This window comes from Hyla sarda, chromosome 10, assembly GCF_029499605.1.
Source record: "Hyla sarda isolate aHylSar1 chromosome 10, aHylSar1.hap1, whole genome shotgun sequence".
Taxonomy (NCBI): Eukaryota; Metazoa; Chordata; class Amphibia; order Anura; family Hylidae; genus Hyla; species Hyla sarda.
Window position 1 is genome coordinate 106,544,501 of NC_079198.1, and position 12,555 is coordinate 106,557,055.

At 44.4% G+C, this 12,555-nt stretch overlaps 1 protein-coding gene across 4 annotated transcripts in view; it reads left to right on the plus strand.

The window, feature by feature from the left end:
• The first annotated feature begins 352 nt into the window (after positions 1 to 352).
• INTS11 (integrator complex subunit 11) overlaps positions 353 to 12,555 on the plus strand; it is a 75,725-nt gene continuing 63,522 nt past the window's right edge. The window contains exon 1 of one of the 4 annotated variants that reach the window (XM_056543327.1): positions 353 to 426. The gene's annotated coding sequence lies outside the window, so the exon portion shown is untranslated. The other 3 variants (XM_056543332.1, XM_056543328.1, XM_056543330.1) reach the window with 3 other exon arrangements.

The window sequence follows — 12,555 nt, forward strand, 5'->3', positions numbered from 1 at the left end:
GCTTTATGCACACTGCTTTATGATTACTTTATGTTTTATACAAAACTTGAAAAAAATCTTCAATAACACTTGTTGAACCATAAAAAAGTTGCACGTGTACCTAAGTAATTTCATATTTCCTGGGCGGACCCATGATTGGTCCGTGCCGCCTGCCCAATCACAGCTGCCAATGGGAAAAATATCATGTTACAGAGCCGTAACTTTATTTTTCTTGCTGGGAAGCCAGGGAGTGGAGCACAATGCTGCCTGCTTCCCTGGCTCCCTTGTCACTCGCCCTTGCAGTATGACTACAACACCCAGCATGCTCTTACAGTAAGGAAATGCTGGGAGTTGTAGTCATGCGGCATGGACGGGGGATGTGCGGCCAGGTGACAAGCTTATCAACTGCCCCCGCCGCATGACTACAACTGCCAGCATGTCCTTACTGTAAGTGTAACAAGAAGTTTTAGTTTTTTTCTTATTTATTTTCTCACAAATTCTGAGAAATGAAAGTAAAGCAGCAGAAGAAGCTGAGGTTTGGCTGCTGTACATCATTTACATCAGGCTCTGAATGACAGTAGGTAATAATGGGGGAGATTTATCAAATCCAGTGCAGAGGAAAGGTGGAGCAGTTGTCCATAGCAACCAATCAGATCGCTTCTTTCATTTTTAATAAAGCCTCTGAAAAATAAAAGAAGCAATCTGATTGGTTGTTATGGGCCACTGGTTACCATAAATTCATATATATATATATATATATATATATATATATACATACATTAATGCTTTGAACTAGAGGCCTAGCACAGCCTGTAATGTCATGTGATGTCACACATGTGATGTCACAATGAAGCATCGTGGTAAAAGGGCCCGCGCTGCCTGACAACTGTGTGGGTTGCTCAGTTTGAGTGTGAGGAGTGGATAGCGGAGCTATGAAGCGAAAAATGATGGAGTCCAGTGGGAGTGAGAGAGGCGGGGAGAAGATGGCCAGGATGGAGTCTGGGAGGTGTACCATCGGAGCAGTGAAGATGAGGAGACAACAGCTGAGGGCAAGACGACAGCAACATCTGATCCAGCCACAGTTTACATTCGACAAGGACGGGGACTGCATCATGACGGACGTAAGTCCTGATACCCAGCAGTTCACGTACGAGCCGGATGGTTCCTGTGTAATGAGAGACGTCTCTTAGGCCTGAGGAAGCTGTTTTTTTTTTTTTTTTTTTTAATAACATCTATTGGGAACTCTAATTCCATCTCTAGAGTTTCCCAATAACATCTATAACATCCGAAGCTCCGGACATCTATACAATCTGAGGCTCCAGACATCTATACAATCTGAGGCTCCTGACATCTTTACAATCTGAGGCTCCTGACATCTATACAATCTGAGACTCCAGACATTTATGCAATCTGAGGCTCCAGACATCTATATCATCTGAGGCTCCGGACATCTATACAATCTGAGGCTCCTGCCATCTATACAATCTGAGGCTCCTGCCATCTATACAATCTGAGGCTCCTGCCATCTATACAATCTGAGGCTCCTGACATCTATACCATCTGAGGCTCCCGACATCTATACAATCTGAGGCTCCTGCCATCTATACAATCTGAGGCTCCAGACATCTATACAATCTGAGGCTCCAGACATCTATACAATCTGAGGCTCCAGACATCTATACAATCTGAGGCTCCTGACATCTATACAATCTGAGGCCCCAGACATCTATACAATCTGAGGCTCCTGACATCTATAACATCTGAGACTCCTTCCATCTGAGGATCTCCTGAAGTCCTGAAGACTCATCGGGTGTCCTGGCTCCATATAGCACAAGATTCCAGTTTGGGATAAACTTTACCTCATCCAGAATTGTGCAGGCGCGGACGCCCATCTGATAGACACTTTCCATACTCTTCATGGCAACGTGCAACCAAGCATCCTATCTTCTCAGAAAGTAGCAAATATTTATTTTATAATAAATATTGCTTTCTATATTTCAATGTATTTTTTATTTATCCACTATAAGTATATACTTTGGTGTACATCAGGTTTGGGTTTGGGTTGAGGGTGGGGGGGGGGGGGGGGCTGGGGAAGTGTGCAGGTCATCTTTCTGTTTTCCTACTCTGCCTGATCTATTAAATTGGTCTTGTAGCAGAGTTAAACTGAGCGCTGAGCCCGTGTGTTTATCGTCAGCACCGATCTGCTCTGCACTGACAGTGGTGCCCAAGGTATTCGGGTCCGCAGGGGAAGTCAATAGAAAGGCGTACTCAAAAATTGTGATTTCTTCAATAGTAAAAACTGGGCAAAGCCATTTATACATTCCCTCATATACAAAGTTGTGATGATTTTGTCATAAGAATTACCATCAGGTATTAAAAATAATAATTGGATAATTTTCCAAGCATACAAATTCCCTCAGCCATGTTTAATTTTTTTTTTGTCCCATTTGCTGAAAAGCTACAGATAAAGGCCCGTTTTACTTCCATAATTACTTCCATAATTTCCATACAGGTCTGCATGCCAGGTTATGGCAGGAATCTGAGATTTAACTAAGGAGGTGGTATTTTATCATCAAAATCCACTGCTGATTTGCCCAGTGCAAATCCTGATAGTGTGAACACCATTTAAAGGCCATGGACACTTTTGTATCTAATTATTTGCACTTGTTCCAATGCATAGAACAACCGATCAATAGAAAATCTAATCAACTGGGGGACCATGTTGTACATATATTTTACGTATGCTTATATTTAATTGGGCACTCTCATTAAAACTAATTTTTGCTTTTGCACTCCTTATGGTAAATAAAACATCTTTCTAATGTACTTTGTTTAAAAAATGAATTTTTCTATGTTTTATTTGTGTTTAAAGCTGCCACTAGGTGTCTCCCTACTTGTCCAGAGCACATTTTTCCCCACATCTTTTGTACAGACTTTGGACTACTTCTAGCCTAGCAGAAGTCCAAAATCAGGAAATGCAGTCTGGAATGTTGAGTGTGCAGCCTTAACCAATCATAGCTCATCTCACACTGAAACTCTTTTATTATAAAATTAAAAAACCTTACAGAACACAAAAACAAGTCCAATTGACTTTAACAAAAATGAGCAAAACTGAACATAAGTACAAACTTTCCATTTCAAAATAACAACTCAAACTTTCCTAACCGGCCAGCCCAGGTAAACTAACAAATAATAACCTATATTATCTAATACACACATACAATCCTTATGAACATAAATTTTTCCTTGCCATGATCAAAAAAGGAACAAAACTAAGAAACATCACAATTTTTTTTTTCTTTTTTAACCCCTTTACTCAATAGCCTGTTTTGGCTGTTTTTTTGCGCCACAAATTCTACTTTGCAGGGACATTAGTCATTTTACCAAAAAATCCACAGCGAAACAGAAAAAAAAATCATTGTGCGACAAAATTGAAGAAAAAATTTCATTTTGTAACTTTTGGGGGCTTCCGTTTCTACGCAGTGCATTTTTCGGTAAAAATAACACCTTATCTTTATTCTGTAGGTCCATACGGTTAAAATGATACCCTACTTATATAGGTTTGATTTTGTCGTACTTCGGAAAAAAATCATAACTACATGCAGGAAAATTTATACGTTTAAAATTGTCATCTTCTGACCCCTATAACTTTATTTTTCTGTGTACAGGCCAGTATGAGGGCTCATTTTCTGCGCTGTGTTCTGAAGTTTTTATTGCTACCATTTTTGTATTAATCGGACTTTTTGATCGCTTTTTATTCATTTATTCACCAAAAATACACTATTTGGGAATTTTTTTGCGCGCACGCCATTGACCATGCAATTTAAATAACGATATATTTTTATAGTTCGGACATTTTCGCACGCGGCGATACCATATATGTTTATTTTTCTTTTTATTTACACAGTTTTTTTTATGGGAAAAGGGGGGTGATTCCAACTTTTAATAGGGAAGGGGTTAAATGACCTTAGTTAACTTTTTTTTTTCCACTTTTTTTTTGCAGTGCTATAGCTCCCATAGGGACCTATAGCACTGCACACACTGATCTCCTATGCTGATCCCTGCAAAGCCAAAGCTTTGCAGGGATCAGTCAGATAGGCGCTCGATTGCTCAAGCCTGTAGCTCAGGCTTGGAGCAATCAATCCCCGATCGGACGCCGCGGAGAGAGGTAAGGAGACCTCCGATTGAGTCCCAGCTGATCGGAACATCGTGATTTTATCGCGATGTCCCGATCAGCCCGACTGAGCTGCCGGGAACCGTTTACTTTAGTTTTCAGACGCAGCGATCAACTTTGATCGCCGCGTCTGAAGGGTTAACAGCGCGCGGCACAACGATCGATGCCGCGCGCTGTTAGCCCAGGGTCCCGGTTATCGTTAGCAGCTGGGACCGGCCCCGTTTTTCACACTGGGACCAGGCTTATGCGTACAGGTACGCCCTAAGTCCTTAAGAGGTTAAAGGAGATGTCCGGCGCAGACTTTTTCTATTCCATCCTGCCCGGGCTGCAAAAAAAAGACAAAACAAACTTTCACTTGCCTCCATATGTTCCCCCAGAGCTCCGCAACAGCTGATCGGTTGGCCAGGCTGTCTGCTTCCTACTTCCTTTACCCCGGTACGTCACACGGCGCTTCAGCCTATCACCGGCCGAGGTGGGACATCGCTGCGGCCGGTGACAAGCTGAAGCGCTGTGTGACGTACCGGGCTAAAGGAAGTAGGAAGCAGACAGCCCGGCCGACCGATCAGCTGTTGCGGAGCTCCGGGGGAACATACAGAGGTAAGTGAAAGTCTGTTTTGTCTTTTTTTTGCAGCCCGGGCAGGATGGAATAGAAAAAGTCTTGAAAATGCTTCAGGACACAAAATTCTTCACTACACCGCACCTACGGCCGAGTCCGAAAACGTCACACTGCCGCTCAGCCTATCGCCGGCCGAGTCAGACTGCGCTGCGGCTGGTGATTGGCTGATTCATCCGACCACCGGCAACCAGGAAGTGGATTGCGGCGGAGACCGGAGCCGGTTACCGGAGGCCCCGGGGGAGCGGAGGAAGGTATGTACATCTTTATTTTTTTACTGCCGGCAGTATGGGGGACAATTTTTATGGTCTGGAGTTCTCCTTTAAAGGGGTACTCCGCCCCTGGCATCTTATCCCCTATCCATCCACTGCTGGGGACCCCGGGTATCACCGCTGCGGCACCCCGCCATCATTACTGCACAGAGTTCGCTCTGTGCGTAATGACGCGCGATACAGGGGCTGGAGCAGCGTGACGTCATGGCTCCGCCCCTCCTGACATCACGGCCCGTCCCCTTAATGCAAGTCTATGGCAGGGTAGCGTCACGACCGCCACGCCCCCTCCCATAGACTTATATTGACGGGGCGGGCCGTGACTTCACGAGGGGCGGAGCCGTGATGTAACGATGCTCCGCCCCCTGTATTGCCCGTCCTTACGTGCAGAGCGATCTCGCTCTGCGCAGTAATGATAGCGGGGTGCTGCAGCACCGATCCCCGGGGTCCCCAGCAGTTGGACCCCGGTGATCTGACATCTTATCCCCTATCCTTTGGATAGGGGATAAGATGTCTAGGGGAGGAGTACCCCTTTAATGACCAAGGCAAATTTTCCAAATCTGACATGCGTCCACTTATTTGGTAACTTTGGAATGCTTTTATTTATGAAAGCGATTCTGAGATTGGCTTTTCGTGACATATTGTACTTTACATTAGTGGTAAATTTTGATTGATATATTTAGCGCTTTTTGTAAAAGAAAACTAAATTTAGCATTTTTCTAGATTTGATATTTTCTGCTCGTACGATAAATGGTCATGCCGCACCAAATTAATGATTAATTCACATCTACAATATGTCTACTTAATGTTTTCAATCATTTGATAAACATTCTTTAACTTTTTTTGAATTTTAGAGGTTTTATAAGTTTAGTAGCAATTTTCCCGATTTTCAAGAAAATTGCTAAATCAGATTTTTCAGGGACCAGTTCAGATCTGAAGTGGAATTGAGGGGCCTGTATGTTAGATACCCCATAAATCACCACATTTTATAAACTGCATCCCTTAAAGTAGTCAGAATGACATTAAAGAAGTTTATTAACCCTTTAGGCGTTTCAAAGAAATAAAAGCAAAGTGAAGGAAGTATTAAAAATGTAAAAATTTTTTGTAGATTTTTCATTTTAATCCATTTTTTTCCTGTAACACAGTAGGTGTTGACAAAGAAATAAAACTCAAGATTTATTCCCCGAATTCTGACGTACTTAGAAATATCCCATTTGTGGCCTTTGTTCACTACGTGTTTCTCACACAGGCATCAGACGTGAAGGTGTGCTGTGTGGATTTGGGGGCATCCTTTTTGTTAAAGGGGTACTCCGGTGGTTAATTTTTTTTTTACTATATGGCATCTTCTTTGTAAGTTATTTTTTTTTGCAATATACATGTTTTATATGTTTTGGCAGCATGTATGTGTTTTTCTTACCTGTTTGTTGGGCAGGAAGTTCTGTAGTTCCGAGGGTTTTCTTTTACTGTTGTCCACAGTTCTGAGTCTGTTGTGGACAAGATGTCACAGCTTTTTTTTTTCTTTCTCTGTCTGCATGAGAGGAATAAGCCACGCCCCTCATCTCATCCAGCTGAGTACACAGCTCCTAACCTCCCCTCCCCCCCCCCTCTGTATTCTAAGGACACTGGTCTGCACAGGAGAAGGACCTCACAGAGAAGATAAGTGTTATCTGAAGGGGAGGATGTGAAGGTGCATGGGCTGGGGATGTATGGACTGCAGGGGAATAAATCTCATACGGGGAATGATCTCTATGGGGGAGATTTATCAAAGCCTGTGCAGAGGAAAAGTTGCCCAGTTGCCCATAGCAACCAATCAGATCGCTTCTTTCATTTTTCACAGGCCTTCATAAAAATGAAAGCAGCAAGCTGATTGGTTGCTATGGGCAACTGGGCAAGTTTTCCTCTGCACAGGTTTTGATAAATCTCCCCCTATATGTGAAGGGGAAGGGGGGGACTCCTGAATGACACATGCTGGGAGTTGTAGTCCCTGTTGTGTGTGTGTGTGTGTGTGTGTGTGTGTGTATGCTAGTGTTTACAAACCAGTGTGCCTCCAACTGTTGCAAAACTACAACTCCCAGCATGCCCTGACAGACTTTGGGCATGCTGGGAGTTGTAGATTTGCAACAGCTGGAGGCACACTGGTTGGGAAACACTGTTCTAGCCTATTCAGCATACACATCATGTTACACCAGTGTTTCCCAACCAGTGTGCCTCCAGCAGTTGCAAAACTACAACTCCTAGCGCCCAAAGGCTGTCAGGGCATGCTGGGAGTTGTAGTTTTGCAACACCTGGAGGCACCCTGGTTGGGAAACACTGGTGTATGCCCTACAGAGGTGTGGTGAACTACAACCCCCAGGAGACTACAGAGGCAGCATGCTGGTGTTATACCACAGACTGAAGACTCCTGAATGACACATGCTGGGAGTTGTAGTTCCTTTTGTGTGGGTATGACAGTGTATCCCAACCAAGGCTGATTTATATTAGTGTGCTGTGTATAAGGGGGCTGACTCGGGAAATTAGTAGGATGGGTAAAGGGCGGAACAAACAAACAAACAAAAAAAAGGAAAATTCAGGTAGAAAACAGACATGGTCGCACATCTACAATCTTACACAATGATCTAATTGCTTCTCAGCATAATTTCAAAAACTAACAGGTTGTTAGTATATACGTTTTGATCAAAAAGTACAAGCCCACTCGCCACGTCAAGGCCACCTATTTAGAGTGATTAATTAACGTCCCTAGCATAAAATGTTGTAGCACTGGGCGGCGACCACCACCGCCGCGACACCAGTGCCCACGGGGGGAACGACCCACTGGCAGAGCGGCCCCAATGCCACTCAAACTAGTCCATGGGTCGCACCTCCCCGCAGACACGGCGCCACGGCAGCAACGGACACCGCACAGCACCACACCAGTGTGAACAGTGCCATAGACTGGTTTGAGTGGCATTGGGGCCACTCTGCCAGTGGTTCGTTCCCCCCCGTGGGCACTGGTGCCACGGCGGTGGTGGTCGCTGCCCAGTACTGCGCCATTTTATGCTCGGGACGTTAGGGACCCACTCTAAATAGGTGGCCTTGATGTGGCGAGTGGGCTTGTACTTTTTGATAAAAAATGTATACTAACAACCTGTTAGTTTTTGATATTATGCTGAGAAGCAATCAGATCATTATACAAGATTGTAGATGTGCAACCATGTCTGTTTCTTGTACCTGAATTCACATTGTGTTTTCTATCCCCTCCTTTTTTTTGTTTTACCATGTGTCTGCACTCTGCCCCACCCCCTCAGCCCAACCCTATATAAGTAGTAGTTAGCTACACACGGGCCATTTCTTTCCTAGCAGCCTCCCAGTCTGACTGGGAGAGCATGGTAAGTGTGCTGCAACACCTTGTTCACACTGGTGTGGTGCTGTGCGGCGTCCGTTGCCGCCGTGTCTGTGGGGAGGTGCGGCCCATAGACTGGTTTGAGTGGCATTGGGGCCGTTCTGCCAGTGGGTCTTTCCCCCCCCCCTTGGGCACTGGTGCCGCGGCGGTGGTGGTCGCCACCCAGTGCTGCGCCATTTAATGCTAGGGACGTTAGGGACCCACTCTAAATAGGTGGCCTTGTCGTGGCGAGTGGGCTTGTACTTTTTGATCAAAAATGTATACTAACAACCTGTTAGTTTTTGATATTATGCTGAGAAGCAATTAGATCATTATACAAGATTGTAGATGTGCGACCATGTCTGTTTCTTCTACCTGAAAAAAAAAAAAAAAAAAGGACCCACCCCAAACCAGAAAGACATGTGGCATGCTGGGATTTGTAGTTTTCAGCACAGCAAGAAACAGGAAATAGAAGCAAAGATATGAAAACAAAGTGGGGGATAAAAAGACAACAAAGAACGGAAATTGAGTAGGCTAAACAACAAGAATAGAAATGAAACAAAACAAATAGGGTAAGTCAAAAACGGAAAACACGTTGACCACCGGAGTACCTCTTTAAGGATAGTTTGTTGGCATCATATAAAATTACAAGGGCCTTGGGGTGCAAAAATATTGGGGGTACCATTCTGGGGTACATTTGACACTCTGCTCATTTTTTTATTTAATTTTTTATGAGGTGGTACACAAAAAAAAAAAATCAATTCTGTGGTTGTTTTTTATTTTTATTTCTTAGGTCGTTCATCATGCGGTATAAATGACAGGTTAACGTTACACTGCAGGTTGATATGATTACGGCGATACCGATTTATATACTTTTTTTTATTTTTTAGGTCATTTATGGCATAAAAACTTTTTTATTAAAAAAATAAGTCGCCGCATTCTATGAGCTGAAACATTTATATTTTTTGACTGACGCAATTGTGTGAGGACTTTTTTGCAGGACATGTTGATGTATTAGGGGGGACTATTTATTTTTCACATTTTTTTTCTTTTATTTTTCACATTTTTTCTTTAAATTTTTTAAATTTTTCTCACTTATTTTATTGTTTCCACTTTTTTCACACTTTATTTTTTTTGTTTACTATTATACACATAATTCAATGGAGTACACATCTGTACTCCATTGAATTATGCCTATGTCTGTCAGTACTGACAGGCATAGGATAGATCAGTCCCTACCTTACAACAGAGGTCACTGTCAGTCCTCCGGTTGCTATGGCAACCATCGGCGCTCTGCTTTCACTTTGCAGAGAGACGATCAGTGACAGAGGGAGCTCCCTCCCTCTGTTGCCCTAATAGACGCTGCGGTCTTAGTGACCACAGCGTCTACAGGGTTAACCCAGGATCGGAGTCCGCGGGTGGCCTCCTCCAATGGGGCCCCCCCTCATCACCAAACGCTTCACACAGTGAAGCGACGGAGGAGAGGGGGAAGGAGGAGACCTGCACCAGATCCCTGCTATTGGCTGTCTGTACTGACAGACCAATAGCAGCGATCGCCGGCTGGGGACTGCTGCGATTGGTCCCTGGTCGGCATCAGGGAGGCTCAGCTGTGCAGCACAGTCGAGCTCAATAAACTGTCACAGCGCCCGGCGGCGCTGTGACAGTTTATTTCCAACAGGTACATATACGTTGCAGGAAGTCATCCCAAGTCACCACGTACATGTACCTGTACATGTACCTTAACTAAAAATAATCCAACTTGTAATAGATTTTTTTCCCCTCCCTTTAAAATATCTAACGAAAAAATATGGCTAACTGCCCTAACTAAAGATAATCCAACTAAAGAAACTAGTCGACTGCCTTTCTCTAAAAAGAACTATAACATCATACAAAATACGTACATAAAAATACTTATACATAGGAACATACAAAATATACACAGAATAACAGTCTATACATATATAAAATATCCCATGACTCACTACCCCCTCTGGACATGGGTCAGAGTCCATAGATTTGTCCACTTTTTGTCCATAACTGACCCATACTAGACAAAAAACAAACCACTGTTAAGAGTCCAATCCTGGAGTCCCTTTCTGCTCCAAGGACTCAAAGCAGGGTGCACACCACCACCACCCAAAATCCCCCCCCAACCTAAACTACACCCCTTCCCACCTAGATATAAACAAAACAATATATGTGTGTATATATATATATATATATATATATATATATATATATACACACACACATACATATACACACACACACACACACTCTATAACAGAGCAATATCAACAATGCACAACACCAAAAAAAAAACACAAGGCCCAAGTTTGGTTGCCTGCAAGCCCTTTACAGTCTATCCACAGAAAACAAAACAAAAAGGCTAAGGTGACATGCATAAGCCCACTCTGGATAGGTAAGGCAGGCAAGTTGACTCCAGCCGATGGAAGCACCCACCCTGTTGTAAACCTCTATATTAAAAGGGACAATGAAGCAGGAAGTGGTCCATGCTTTCCAGCATGTGCCCGCACTCTTCTCTGGGACATCCCCGGTCATCAGAGTTCCTGTACTTCAGGTTGTCCCTTACATATAGCTTCCTCTGAAAGCAGCACCAGGCCAAGTCCTAAAACTTCTGGGGGATCCTTTTCATGTTCAAAAGATACAACCCCACACTGAGATCCTGACCTGGGCAGTCCCTGAGTGCCAGAGGCTTCTCGAAGTGCGTCAACAGAACCAGTTTGTCAAGAAACTGCCTTGACTGGGTCCTGATCTCCCACTCTCCCAGACCCCACTGACATATCGCCTTCAGAATCGGGGTAGCATAAGCCGAAAGATATCCATGGGGCGTACAGAGGTCCTTCACTCGCCCTCCTCTCTCCCATTCCTGGAAGAAAGGCCAAAACCATTCCCTGCAGGAGATTACCCACGTAGGAGCCCTAACTTTCCAATGGTTCGCGATGTTAGCTTTCAAGAAGGCGTTTGTTAACACCACAGGGTTTACCATAGATCAGTGATCATAGATCTAATTGTGGTCAGTGAATCAGGCATCACCACAGTTATATCACCTGTGAAAGACTAAGGAAATCCAGAAAACATGACCTGTTGAGGGTGCTTGAGGACCGCGTTTGAGAAACACTGCCATAGATAAACCCCCTAGTCTCCTTGACTAGGTTCAACCTGCGCCTCGATAACAGTTGGAAAAACAGGCTGTAGATCCTAGTATAGTAAGCCTCTGGCAAGATACATACGCTGCCCAGATAAATAAACAAGGGGAGCAGGTACGATTTAATCAGGTGTACGCTTTCCCTGAGGATCAAAGACCAACCCTTCCACTGGTTCACCCTCTGAGCGGCATCCTGGAGCTTACCATCCCAGTTTTTGGTGGGATAATCATCCTGGCCGAATGTGAAGACTTTTGCTGATTCTTGGGGCCCTGGAAGGGTGTCCGGGTGATCAAACGTGGGATCCCCTCCCCCTCCCAGCCAGAGACTCTCACACTTATCCCGGTTGATCTCAGACCCGGATGCCTCCGAGTAGCGGTCCACCTCCGACATAACCACATCGACCTCCTCTCTCGAGGAGAGGAAAATAGTGACATCGTCAGGGTACGTCACCACTCTCTGGGCGACAGCCGGCTCTGCCAGGCTCATCCCGACTCGCTCCAATGGTCCGCGACTCACCCTCCTAAGGAAGGGATCGATCGCGAACACATATAAAAGCGGGCTCAAAAGGACAACCCTGACAGACTCCGGACCCCACCTCAAAAAAGTAGCCAGACCACCAGTTCACCAGCGGGAAACTCTCTGCCCCTGCATACAAGATCTTAAGCCAATTAACCAAAATACTCAGTAAGCCATATCTCAGGAGGACGGACCAGAGGTACTCATGGTTCACCCGATCAAATGCTTTTCCCTGATCCAGGGACAGCAAGTACCCCTACTAGAGACCTGCACTACTCTGCTCAACTGCCTTCCTGACACTAAGGACAGCACTTAAAGGGGTACTCCACTGGAAAACATTTTCTTTTAAATCAACTGGTGCCAGAAAGTTAAACAGATTTGTAAATTACTTCTATTAAAAAATCCCAATCCTTCCAGTACTTATTAGCTGCTGTATAATACACAGGAAGTTATTTTTGAATTTCCTGACCACAGTG